The sequence below is a fragment of the Scardinius erythrophthalmus genome, assembly GCF_964197995.2.
Source record: "Scardinius erythrophthalmus genome assembly, chromosome: 20".
Taxonomy (NCBI): domain Eukaryota; kingdom Metazoa; phylum Chordata; class Actinopteri; order Cypriniformes; family Leuciscidae; genus Scardinius; species Scardinius erythrophthalmus.
Window position 1 is genome coordinate 35,778,278 of NC_138240.1, and position 14,682 is coordinate 35,792,959.

A 14,682-nucleotide genomic window follows, 5' to 3' on the forward strand; every position below is an offset into this window, starting at 1 on the left:
TTTCACTCAATTAACCTGTAAGTTTTAGTGAGAGCAAAGATGTCTGAAATGTAAATCTAATGGAAATACTGAATAATAACCCCATTAATTACAATAATTATTACATTTAAAAATAATAACACTAGTAACAACATGCCACTCTGGGCCTTATATTCTGGTGGCTCACCTAAGTGTTTAATTTAATGTTTTTTCTTCAAAATAAAAACTATAACTTTTACTTACAAAGCTAAAAACACGAATGTGTGCAAAATTCCCTCATTAACAAACAGACATAAAAACCTCTGATATTCAGAATAATATTCTGTGTCATAAATCACTATTTCACAGAGACACTAAATTAGATCAATTAAACACAACTGTTTTGACGGACTTTAGAACTATTTCCACTTGTGGTTATTGGAGTATTATTGGATTTATTTGAATTTAACAATAAACTATTTGAGCTGTATTTTAATGAACTTTGAGCTAATGACGGGGATTTAAACTGTGATGTGATGGAGAAACCGCAAGAGCTCGCTGTTACACACACACACACACTCACTTCACTTTCTGTGGTTATTTACAGCTGAAGAAAAATAAAAGTAAAAAATATGAAAATAAACCACGCACAAGAAAACACTAAGATAATTTTGCATCACTACAGCTAGAAATGAATACTTGACATTAGATAACATGAGGCCTTCTTCAGAATCAGATGTAAATTATGATTAATCACTGCTATGGTAAATCAACAACATGATCAGATTGATCGCTTTTGAATGGAATATTCGCGTGCACGCGCTCCATTGGCTTCCACCCAGTGGCACAGAAGGCTTGAGTCAGAGGATTAATATGGGGATTATCTGCTACACACAGGTAATCCAACACACACTCTCTAACTGAGCCCTGTGCTTCAACATATGGCCATAATGAGCAGAAAACATGCACTCAGTCAATGAAAGATGACGTTCATTCTGGGAATCCGAGGTAAGATTTAGTTGAACTTTATGTGGGTGTTTAAAAAGCTGCTTGACTTTATGAAGCCAAAGCTCTGAGGTAATACAGTGTGTGCAGGAACATTGTCTGAGGCTCAGTGACCTGTTGCAAAGCCTGTTAGATGTTCTGCAAAGGTAATTGAATATTCCAGGCAACTCTATTCCCCGAACACGGATTTAATTTAAAACAGACGCACAACAGCGAGCGAAACCAGTGCGTGTTTTCTCTCTGATTTAGTCCGGATAAAATAAGCATAAGACTGTCAGACTGACTCTAGGCATCTTTAATGGCGCTCTGTGGATTTAATCTTTATCGCGGAGACACCCGGATGTTGCGAAGAGGCTTCAGCATCAGCACCATCATCATCATCATCATCATCATTATGATCATCAACAGCGGTCTAAACATGATAGATAACATGTGATATAATCACGCGAGCTGGACTATAACAAACAATAAAACAGGGTTTCAATGTGGAGGAGGGGATGGACGAGTCAGAGGAACCGACTGAAGGAGGTAAACACATAAATACAGATGTGACTAAATGCGTTTCATATTAAAAGGGCTTAACTGAGCGAAACTGAGGATATTTTGCTGTGTTGTCAAAGTGAGGTGAAGACGTCCGTGTCAAAGTTGTGTTGAACGCATCAGCGCACATCATACTTGTGCCGCGAGGATCGTCATGGCTGGATATAAATATGCTGACACAAATAAGAACGTTTTGTTAACGTTGCCATTAAGTTATGGAATCGATATTTATGAATGTTCTCTTGAACGTTCAAAACGTCCAGTTTTTTGTTTTATGTGAACGCAATGGAAACATTCCAGTGTATAATTCTTCAATGATAATGGGAAGTTCTCTGAACATTATGAAAGAAATAAGTAACATAAAAAAATAAAATAAAAAACGTTAGACAAACATCCAACTAAATGTTTCAGGTAAAACGTCCCATGATGATCGATGTATCTATAGGTTAAGTAATAATGTTTTTGTTCTAACTTTCTGAGAACATTATTGAAGACCAGATAAATCTGAACGAACGTTATATTAACGTTACTGGAAGAGTTTTTGTTTATAACTTTAAGAGAACCTTGAGAAAACGTTAACTAAAGTTCTGAGAACGTTTCAGGACAGGACATAAATATATATGAATATGTAATGATATAGGCATGTAGGCCTATATTAGTACTTATATATTAGATATTAGACATTTGTGCTGTCAAATCAATTAATTGTGATTTATCGTATCTAAGAAGTTTATATATAATAGGCCTAGATTTGTGTATATATATTAACATCATGCATCCACACACACACACACACACACACACACACACACACACACACACACACACACACACACACACACACATTTAAAAACTTTAGCTGTGTATTGAAATTGGAATAGAGAATTGTAAATTTTTACATGTAATCTAAAAGTTTGGTGTCATTACCATATTTTCATGGCTGGTAAAAAAATATTTGGCTGGTGTGGCAGAAAATTAGTTCCCTTTCAGTTTGATCACGTTCAACATAGTCGGACGTACCGTACCGATTGGGATCACGCTTAGGGAGCCTGTCATCTTCGAGTATTGAAAAAACGAGCCAATGCACATTGGCGTGCGAGATTTGCATCTCACGCTCCGCCCCGCGGCGCGGGTATAAACATGAAAGCGGATGCACGCACCACTTGTCTTTTGCTTTGTAGCCGATCGGATGTCGATGTCTCTGAAGAGCGTTGGAGTGTTTTCAACGAATGCGTGTCGGTGCTTCTTCTCGAAGTCTCTCTCGATGCTGGTGTGGTTACAGCGCGAGTGCAGCGGTGATCGCGAGCCCTCTGAGCTCTCAACTACTGTTTTAACAGCATTCTTTGTGTTTGTTTGTTCTGGCGGTTGGTTAGAGGGCGTTAGTGCAGGCAGGACGCCCAGCCCGCCTCAGGCACTGCCAGGCCAGGTGACAAGCACAAGCGCAAGCGTCCCTGAGACGGGCCACCCAAGGATGGAGCAACGAGCTCTTCGGGAGATGGTGACCGAACCACTCCCTCCCCCGGAGGAGGCCCGGGTGGAGAATCTTTGTTTTGTGTCTGTTTCTGTTCCCAATTTTCAAAGAAAGAGCAAATTCCTCTGTTCCTGGGTCCCAAGAGGGCCAGACTGGCGGTGTGTGACCCTGTAAAGCCTGGCCACCCCCAGCCCCATCTTGTATCGCCAGCCGGCAGCCAGGTGCGGTTCGAGGACCAGATTACACTTCTCACACACCCCCTGCCGACCTGTGGTAAGTGTTGCACCGCACAGTCAGACCCCAGTTTGGGCCGCCATCTGGCCTTCCGAGTCGGGTCCCTGTCATCCACTTCGCTGCCCCACCCCGTGTACGTCTGTGGTACCTCTGGTCCTCCTGGCCCGCCTCTGGTCCTCCTGCCCCGGTTTGTGGAAGTCTGGAGAGTGCTTCCCAACCAGTCCAGTTGGCTCCTCCGCACCATCAGACTCGTGTATACGATTCAGTTCGGCCGGCATCCGCCCAAGTTCAGCGGTGTTCGTTACACTTCGGTGTTGAGCGAACGTGTGTCTGTCATGCAGATATGAAGACCGGCTTCTACAGCCTGTACTTCATTGTACCCAAGAACGGTGGTGGGTTACGGCCAATCTTGGACCTCCGAGTCTTGAATCGGGCTCTTTACAAGCTTCAATTCAAGACGAATGTCGCGGAGGTGGCCATTGCTCCCATTAGAGAGCATGGTGTTCGTATCCTCAACTATCTCGACGACTGGCTGATGCTAGCTCAGTCTCGGGCGCAGTTGTGCTGCACCAGCATATCAGTCAGTTGGGTCTTCGGGTTAACTGGGAAGAGAGCAAATTCGCCCCCGTGCAGAGGATCTCTTTTCTCGGTATGGAGCTGGACTGGACGGTTGTGTACATCAACCATCAAGGTGGTCTACGCTCCCGACGCATGTCGCAACTCGCCTGCCATCTCCTCCTATGGAGTCAGAAGCATCTGAGGTCGCTTCGTGCCACTTATATCCCTGGCCTGCGCAATCGTGCCGCCGACGAGCTCCCACGACAGCCTGTGGCCCCGGGAGGGTGGAGACTCCATCCCCAGGCGGTCCAGCTGATATGGGACCACTTCGGGGCCGCACAGATAGTTTGCCTCTCCGAACTCGTCCCATTGCCAGTCGTTCTACTCCCTGAAGTAGAACAACTGCCCTGAAGTGGAATCTGTTCATTTAGTGGAGTTCTTCTCCCCGAAAATACCCCCGAAGATGTTCGATCAGTACTGTGCTTTCCTTCCTGCAAGATGGGTTGGAGCGTGGGCTGTCTCCCTCCACCCTCAAAGTGTATGTTGCCTCTATTGCTGCACATCACGATGCAGTTGAAGGGAGACTACGTCCGACTACATCCCCAATCCCTTGTTCAGGGAACAAGGGTTACATACGTAACCGAGACGTTTTAGGAAATATAGTCAAGTCAAGTCACCTTCATTTATATAGCGCTTTTAAACAATATATATTGTTTCAAAGCAGCTTTACAGTGATAATAGGAAATCAAAATAACAGATTGTTTTGGCTTTACAGAAATTCTTGAATAAAGTTATTGTCCAGCTAAAGTTAGTTTTTGATTGATTCACTTCTGTTGCAAAGATCATTAGTTATTAACTTAGGGGCTGTTTACACGACACCGAAAACAGAAACTTTTAATGTGTTCTGGCCGGTCATTTGCACGACAACAGTGTTTGGCCAGCAGCCACATCACCCTGTAGCCCAAGACTGGTTGCTCACTGAAGCTAAGCAGGGCTGAGTCTGGTCAGTACCTGGATGGGAGACCTCCTGAGAAAACCAGGTTGCTGCTGGAAGAGGTGTTAGTGATGCCAGCAGGGGGCGCTCACCCTGTGGTCTGTGTGGGTCCTAACACCCCAGTGTAGTGATGGGGACACTTTACTGTTAAAGAGCACCGTCCTTCAGATGAGACGTTAAACCGAGGTCCTGACTCTCTGTGGTCATTAAAAATCCCAGGATGTCCTTCGAAAAAGAGTAGGGGTTTAACTCCGTCATCCTGGCCAAATTTGCCCCTTGGCCTCTGTCCATCATGGCCTCCTAATCATCCCCATATACTGATTGGCTTCATCACTGTCTCCTCTCCACCCGTAAGATGGTGTGTGGTGGGCGTTCTGGCGCAATATGGCTGCCTTCGCATCATCCAGGTAGATGCTGCACATTGGTGGTGGTTGAGGAGATTCCCCCTTTCATGTAAAAGCGCTTTGAGTACCTAGAAAAGCGCTATATAAATGTAACAAATTATTATTATTACTTCCAACTGCTTGTATTCTGAAAAGGGGCTTTTGCACCGGATAGTTCCAGGAACTAGCCACCAGGGTGGTTCCCTGAGAAGGAATGGTTCCCATATGAATGTTTTCCTGGTTGCGTTCGCACCGCCAGTAGGAACTCTGAAGTGACGTAAGCCGCGCTTGTTGTTGTGACTTTTATTTTGACGGCACTGAGAACGCCAGAGCTGGTCACTGCTCACATTCCCTGTGTTCATTAGTTTATAGTCCTGTCTAATACATTATTAGATAGAACTGTTATACATAGAAAGTAGACAGTAATGAATGCGTATGCCTTGTGGTTTATATCTAGTGTTGTTAGCTGAGCAGAAATACATAATCATGTTTCTCTTGGTCCCCTCAAAGTCACGTTGGATTTTCTCCTCAGCATAGAGGTTAAGACCATCTATCACTGTTTTCCATGTTCGTAGAGTTAGTTTCTGGAGTAAATATATAGGCTATAATCTGAACAAAACTTTTTTAAATGGCGGTTGCAGGTGTTTCACGTGCGTTTGGCCAATCAAAAACACTAACGTCACTGGTAGCTCCTATAGTGCTGGTTTAGACTCTGAAGTACGAGCTAAATTAGTTCCTCCAAAAGGCGTTCCTAGAACTGTTATGATCCAGCTGGGGATTGAACTCGGGTCTCTGATGTGTGCGTGTGTCCTTGATGCTGATCACTCCACCACTGGAGGAGGTTGAACCCAAGTGCAGAGGAATTTGAATACAATGAGATCTCATAAGTCTGAGTTTTATCTTTGGCTCTTTACTTCAGAGGGAAAAGGAAAACATTAGCAACAGTCTTAGGCAACACTATAGATTAATGAGTCTCAGAGTAACTCAAACAACTCCCCAATACAAAAAAGGTAATCCAAAACAGAAGAGATCTCCTTAACATGATTCCAGAAAGATATATATCCAAGAGTACACAAACCACAAAAAACATAGAATCCAAGTACAAAAACAGAAGGCAGAAAAAATCTCAGACCCAAAAATCCTTGAGAATGACAATGCTTAGACCAACATCAGGACTGAACAATAACAAAAGGCAGTTGGGCCTTAAATAGGGTTTGTCATTAGGAGTAATTCAACCATTTAACAAAGGAGAATTAATCTGGGTTGAAATAACACGATCTAGTAAAGTCTTCAGACAAAACATTATAAGAACTAAAATCGTTCCTAGTTCCTGTGCTGGAACACGCCAAAATCCGGGAACTTCCGCCAATAGTTCTAGGGAACTGTGAAAAGGTTCCTCCGATGCGAAAGCCCCTAAAGACCATTCATTTTCTTTCTCTTTTCAGGGGGCAACTATGCCAGTGGCACCAGAGTCCCAGTCCCCAGTGAAGCTCCTCCCACCTGGACTGAAGAGCTGTCAATCACCAGGGTTCACTCACCGGCCCAGGCCGCCGCTCTCTCCTGGCAGGCCGCGATCCACGCTGCGAGACAGTCTAAGGACGTCCCCAAGACCTCGAACCTCTCGGCTCCTGCAAACGCGGTGCCCGTCAGCTCTCTGGCCCAGAGGAAACGCCAGCAATATGCCAAGAGCAAGAAACAGGGAAGCACCTCTAATAGCAGACCTCCCAGAGCTCTCTTCTGCCTGACTCTCAATAACCCTGTGCGCAGAGCGTGCATTAGCTTAGTGGAGTGGAAGTATCCTTATGCACTTGAACCATGAATACACACAAAAAAATTATAATAATTGAATGGATTCAAGGAGCTTGAAATTTAAAAAAGTAACAAATCCTTCCCTCGCGGGTCAGTTTGACCCCCTTAGGAATGAAAGGAATGCGAGGAATGCTTCAGATAGACATAGAAAAACCTAAAAATGCTCAAAATTTAAACTAAAATGCTAAAACTTTACCAAAAAATTATTTTATAATGTCTGCATGTGTATCTGAATGCATACTGAACTGACTTTAGGACCCAGAGGAACAGCTCATTTACTCCAAATAGAGCTATAAGTCAAATCTTATTATCTTATCTTATTATTTTTTCACAAGAGGTCAGCAAAGACACACAATGTAAGATATTTTGAGTGGAATCAAAAACGTTATGCATGAAATTGTGAGTTATTTTGAATTTAAGTTAAAAAGGAATGTGGAATGTGCTTAAATTACTATTTATTTATTATTTATTGATCAAATCAAGTAATTTAAAGGTAAATAAAATAAAAAATAACAAAAAATCTATACAAAATTGCATTAAAAATAGAAAAAATATTATCAAAATGAAATAAAATAAGCATTCTGGACAAAAAAAAAAAATTAAGTCTAATTTTAGGGCTTCGGGTCATTTTGACCCACGAGGGAAAGATTTGTTACAAAGTGCGAGTGAAGGATGAAGGTTTTAAAGGGAGAGTAAAAATGCTGTCATCATTCACTGTCCAAAGCTCGTATGCTTTTCACTTTTCTGTGGAACACTGACACACAAAAAAAATAACAATGAGGTTTGATGTCACTGAGATTCAGTGAGACTTGGAATAAAGCCACTTTTTTAAGTCCCTTTCGTGTCTGTTTTGAAGCTTGAAACTTTTTTGACCAAATTGACTTTTATTATATAGTACACTCCTTAAAATTAAAGGTTCCAAAAGGGGGGTTTTGGCAGCAATGCTGATAGAAGAACCATGAACCTTCTCAGTTCTTAAAAGAAACTTAACTTTTTTTTCTCAGTGTGAAGAACATTTTAATAATCTAACAAACCTTTTGTGGAATGGAAAGATTCCAAGCCAAGGTTCCATTAAACCATTGATGCAAATAAAGTACTTTTTTAAGTGTGTATGGAGAAACACAGATCTGAAACAGCTGAAACTTCTTTAGTGTTCCACAGAAGAAGGAAAATCATACGAGTTTAGAGCGACGTTGCAATCGAGGGAGCATATTATCTTATTCACAGTGATGGCCTGGTTATATATATATATATATATATATATATATGTATAGATACTGGGAATAAAACTAACTTTTTGCCACACCTGCCAAATGTGGGTAACTTAAGAAAATTTACAGGCCATGAAACTGTTTTTGCAAAAATAGGGAGTTATGAATGTTATGAAATTTTAGATACCAGTCTTACTAATGATTAAAACCTAAAACATTATTAAAGACATGTAAACAGTCAGTAATAAAATAAGAACAAATAATACAATTATAAGTAACAGCACACACACAAAAAAAAAAATACAATAGAACAATTATACAAATGAAATAGACAGTGAAATAGCAGTAGTTTTCAGGTACAGAAATTGAGTAAAGTAAGCAAATGTAAAATAACACTGCATAGTTTTCACTGTATAAATGAAACAGATTAATCCTTATTAAAGTTACAGAAGTTATTCAGTCAAGAGAAGTGATAGTTTTTAACATTAAAAACTCAGGGAGCAGCGAGTAATGACTCGAGCTTCCTTTCGCATCTTCTTGCGCTTGGGTATTTAAACTGGTAAGGATTAAACTTTCGTGACGATTGACACAGTTTCATATTCTCACCAACTCTGATTTTATATTAATATATTGCCCTAGTTATATAGGTCTACATATTTATAGCTCTCACATTTATAAAATTTGTCAGCTCTTCTTTGGACAAGCTTAATTTACGTAATGTATCAAAACGCATTTGTTGCCTCTGAAACTTATTTTAATTAGAAACTAAAATATTTTTCATGCAAATAGATTTTCTGTAATTATACCCTGGGTGAACTCCAGCTCTCCCGTCATCTATCTTTATAAAGAAAATTGCGTGAACTCGACATCTTGGGTCACGTGATCATAAACGGTAAAATGACTTCCTTTACAGTAAGTGAAGTTAAGTTGCACACCTCCCCTTCCCATCAGGAGCAAAAACGCTGTTTGTAATTCGCCATGTGATGATAGGTCAACTTCTGATTCAACCAATGAGATGAGTTTGGGGCGGGACTATCCATTTGACTGACCAGTGTTAGTTGGTCCGAGTGTTTAGAAACAATTGCTAGTCACACATAATAAACATGCAATAGCTTGAAGTTAGGGATGCACGATATATCGGCCACCATATCGGTATCGGCCTGATAAGAAAATTTGTCGGATATATTAAAGCCGATAAATAATATATTACTTCCTCCAGCCGAGACACTTCAGATGCGCACTGTTCAACATGATGGTGTTGAATTGCTTGAAATATGATTGGAATCACTTAAAAAAAGGAAAATACAGTAAAGTGATACAAGTTTGTCATATCGGCTACATAAAATTTTGAGACATGGCTTTTACTGGTGAGACTTTTGTTTTTGATGCTCAAAAATTATATAAAAATGTGGATTTAGATTTATCTGCCAATATATCGGTTATCGGCTTTCAAACATAAGAATTATCGGTATCGGCCAAAATGTTCATATCGGTGCATCCCTACTTTAAGACTAAAAAGCCACATAATATGACTGACATGACAGGGTACAATTCTCGAACATGACAGAAATCTGCTTTGTGATTTTCAGGTACAATTTTACTTCTTTATCAAGTTTGATTTGGTGGGATCTGTTGGGGAATGAATGATGTTATGACATTTCTCCTTAAACCTGTGACTTCCAGACCTTTTGATATCTTTATACTGCTGTCAATTTTTGCCAACTGTGTGGCCTTAGCTGTTTACATCCCCTTTCCTGAAGATGACTCCAACTCAACTAATCATGATTTGGTGAGTACTGTGACTTCTCATTGGCTGTGTCGTGGGATTAGTTTCTGCTAATTGAGATTAGATGAGTGAATTAAAGTGGAATTACATGAGCACAAAGGCAAATTTCTCCAGAGGTGCTTGTCCATATTGCCCATGCCTTTGACTGCGGTTCATTTGCTCTGTTGTAGATCAATTGCATCTCCTAGACCTAGATTTCAAACCTGGTCCAGATCTGCACATCTAAATGCCCTAGACAGTCTGCAATGAGAGTAAAATGAGATCAAATAGATACTTTTGCTTAAGTCTTTGCTCCTCAGATCTTTCTCTTTAGAAAAAGACCACATGTGTCTGTTTGGTTCAAATCAAAATGTGTAATGTTATGCTTCACCTCATAGCTGATCCCTCTGCTTAACAACTTTTTCTCAAAAATACTTCAAAGTGGACAAAATACTTCAAAATGTAATTATTTAATAATTATGGAATTATGCATATTTTAAACATTGAATTAAATGCCAGATACAGTTTATTCAGTAACCGAATTACCTATAATAGCTATAAAACAAGCCCAAAACACACCAGGACTCTTATTTTGAAATGTCTATGCTTTACTATTGCCGGCTGCTCATTTAAAAAGAGACAACCATCTGCAACATATTACAATATAAGCACCATAGAATAAACAACGTCATAATTCATCAACAGTAGATCATATGTAATCTTTTGGCATAAATGGCTGGTATTTATTGATTGTAAACTGCTTTGAATGTGCATTTTCAATCTGAACATGCAACGCTCATATTTATTCAATGAACAATGCCTTTTGAATCACATTAAGCCGTATCACAATTCCTGTTATTCGCAAGCACACAAACTCAAGTGTCTAATGTCCTGGGATTCATGCAGTCTGGTTATCGTGACACCAGGCCTATAGTGTTTTTCTTGTAAATGCAGAGTGAGTTTTGCTTCTCTGAGCTTCAGGGCTTTGAGCATTGGGCTTGTCCAGTAAGATTAACTTCAGTCGAGTCAGTGACACCAGTGTTTAACCTTTCTCTCTCTCTCTGCATTTTCATTACACTCACTCATGCGTGCGCATCGATCATTTCCAGCCTACAAACCTATATTCTCGATTGCACACAAGCCTGTGGGAAAGCCCTTTATACAAACACTGGTGAACTGTAGTAAGAGTGGTTGTGTATAAGCTGTATATATTTATATTCCTCTGAGTGACACGCGTCCATCTGTAACCCGGGAGGGTGGAGGGCTGGGAAAAGAGGATCATAGGAGGATTATAACTTCACTCACTCTCATCTCTCTATCCACTGTCTCTCTCTTTCTCACACTACAGCCCTTATCTCAGTCGACCAGCTGTTCGATTACATGCATTCGTATTGCAGTGTTTGATTGGTAAATGAAAGTGCAGTTGTTAGTTACTCACCCTCATGTCATTCCAAACCTGTGCGACAGATTTTCTTTAGTAGAATGAAGAATATTTGCGTGGGTGAATCCAGTGCATTACGACTCGCTTCATTGTGTAGTAAAGCATCAAAGAGTGTTCACACGCGACTATGAAAGTGTTCTGATCCTTTTTACTGAAAAATCTCCAGGATAGCAAGCAGTTCCATAGTAAAGTTGCATCCGCTGCCAATGCTTTCCCGTGCATGTTTGCAAGCCGATGGAGGGTATAAAATCAGTGCAGGAATGAGAATCAGTTGTTCAGATCATTCTGCATGAACAGCATATGTAATGAATTAAGTTTCTTTGAATGTCACATTTAAATTGGACAAAAAGCTAATGCTAATGTATAAAGACATTTTTAAGGTTATTTTTCAATGTTAAAGTCCCCCAGTGGTGAAAATCCAGCTTTTAATGTTGTTTATTTGTCTATGTGGTGTTTTTAATATGCTTTAAGAAAAACCATGTGTAAATTCATAAGTCGACAGCATTGCTGAATATTTTTTTTCCTTAAAACTGCAGTGAACTAGCCTGACTTCGTCATACTCATATTCTAGTCAGAATGTGAGTCTGATACTGCTTCATTGGACTTTGATTATGGGGCGTGTCTCAACCTAGCCAGAAAAAAAAACAAAACTCTGCACTCAATTGGATAGACCTACAACCAATCAGAGCAACGGAGTAAATGACGCATGTTCTTCATTCGTATTTTCAACCAACAAAATGTCGCGGCTCTCTGTTCCTCTTTTAAAATGAATGCGCTGTGGATATCTTCTATAACAGACGCGATGGCGGAATCTACACATGATGTTTCATAAACAAAGTTCGGGAGGAGCACGTACAAATAATCAATCCAATATCAACTTGTCCTCAAACAATACCATGTCTAATGTTACCCTATATCAGCATGAGGAAGCTTAATCACTCTGTCACCTTAGCTAACACTCCTTCACAGTTTTTCAGCATCCCTCCACCCCCCCGAATCCTCACTCTTGTCTTGGCTTGTTCTCTCTCAACCAGGAACACCGGGGGGGGGGGGTATATGACGTGCTGTCCCCTCACCTCGGACAGCACGTCATATACGCATATCTGACTTATTTGTGTGAACTCATTAAATCTCATATACGCATTTATTCTTTCTGACTTATTTGTAAGTGTGAACTCGTGAAATCTCAATTCTCCAGCGGCAGTCATCTTTGTTATAAACTTTGGTGACGTGGGTGATTACGTAACCGCAGATCATCTGTCCATCATCGATTAAAGCCCTCCCTGGCAATTTGATTGGCTCGGCCTTCTGGGAGCCGAGCATAATTACTCCTCAATGGATCGAGTCCAGACCGAACTTCCCGACCAAACAATGTTGTGGGCGGGGTTCGGGCTGGCACCCAGGCTAGCAGTGAACCAAAGACAGTCTCAAAAACACGCTTTGAAATCGCTGGTGTTTCTGACGTCACAAACTACCTTGTAACCAATCAGATCAACGTGTGATCGTCAACCAGTGGATCTCTGAGCTGAAGGAGTGAGTGGAGGCGGGGCTTATTTGCATTTGCACGAATACTAAATGAGGCAAGGGTGTCAAGTTACATTCAAGATATTTCAAGGCATGAAGAATTTTTTTTTTTCAAGGAAAAGTTTAAATATGTCATTTTGGTGATCAAATATGAGTTTTAAGGGATACAATTATTGACTACAGGGGGACTTTAAGAACTGTTCCATTAAAGGTGCTTTAAGGAAACAAAAATGGTTCTTCTATGGCATTGCTGTGAAACAAGAAAAGCAGAAAAACCTTTTTAAAACCTTTATTTTTAAGAGTGTAGTGGATAATTTAGTGATTTCTGCTTCCACGTTTGAAGTCAATATTGTTACATCTATGGGATTCATGCAGCCTTGTCCTGTGAGAAGATGCTGTTTCATAATTATTCTTGACACCATAAAAGAAGTGCTTAAAACACTCAGTCACTTCACAGTGTCTGCTTGCATGAGTTCCTGCAATGCTGACAGAGCGACAGGCTTGTTATCAATGACACTCTTGAGTCTGATTTATGTAAAGATCATTTTAGACGTATTCTGATACCATAATCTCAGACACGAATGCCATCTGCCCTTACTGTGAGTGTGTTAAACGATCAAACCACTTACAAAATTATGATTAAAAAAGCGATTCAAAATGATATTTTAGCAGAGTAGCAGACTTAATTAAATTAAAATGTAATTACAGAAATAAAATGTGTATTTTTTGTGTATATACAATACACATATAATAATATATTTGTTATTTTTGTTGCATGAGTAGTGAACTTCAGCATCCATTTGTGAGATCTTTTGATACTGAATAAATAAAGCTGTCTGGATAGACACCATTGCTGTGTTGTTTCCGCATGTGAAGTGGTGAGAACTGACCTGTTTTTGACACCTCAATATCTATATACAGCATCTTTCCAAAGAAGGCTGGTAGAAATGAACAGTTTCAAGTAATTAAGAGTACTGTTGTTCCAAATATCAGCCATGCTGTGAGCAGAGGCGGACCGGGACAAAACTCACACTCATCCCTGACACCCACAACACATTCTCAAACCACGGACAACCCTATTTTTTGTATGGCCATCACATAAAAAATGTTAAAAGTCCCTCTGTAGTCAATCATTTTATCACTTAAAACTCATCTTTGATCACCAAAATGACAATTACATTTTTTTCCTTGAAAAAAATGTTCATGCCTTAAAATATCTTGAATGTAACTCGACACCCTTGCCTCATTTAGTATGCATGGTTCTATGAATATGCAAATAAGCCCCGCCTCCACTCACTCACTCAGCTCAGAGATCCACTGGTTGACGATCACTCGTTGATCTGATTGGTTACAAGGTAGTTTGTGACGTCAGAAACACCAGCGATTTCAAAGCGTGTTTTTGAGACTGTCTTTGGTTCACTGCAGTTTTAAGGAGGAAATACTCAGCAATGCTGTCGACTTATGAATTTACACATGGTTTGTCTTAAAGCGTATTAAAAACACCACATAGACACATAAACAACATTAAAAACTGGATTATCACCACAGGGGGACTTTAACAAATTGTCTGAATGAATGATTCAATGACTGCAGAAAGAGTACCACCACTGACGCACAGACAAACATGGATAAGCTAATTGATACAAACAGTGAAAAGTCCTAGTGCTATTGGTCTGTTACTTATGGAAATAATAAAGGTAATTGCAACCTTTTATCTCACAATTCTGACTTTATAACTCGCACTTGTGAGATATAAACCCGCAACTGCGAGTTATAAAGTCAGAATTGT

At 40.2% G+C, this 14,682-nt stretch overlaps 1 protein-coding gene across 1 annotated transcript in view; it reads left to right on the forward strand.

The window, feature by feature from the left end:
- The first annotated feature begins 9,846 nt into the window (after nucleotides 1-9,846).
- cacna1db (calcium channel, voltage-dependent, L type, alpha 1D subunit, b) overlaps nucleotides 9,847-14,682 on the forward strand; it is an 82,349-nt gene continuing 77,513 nt past the window's right edge. The window contains exon 1 of the mRNA XM_081348116.1: nucleotides 9,847-9,952. The gene's annotated coding sequence lies outside the window, so the exon portion shown is untranslated. The remainder of the gene's footprint in view (nucleotides 9,953-14,682) is intronic.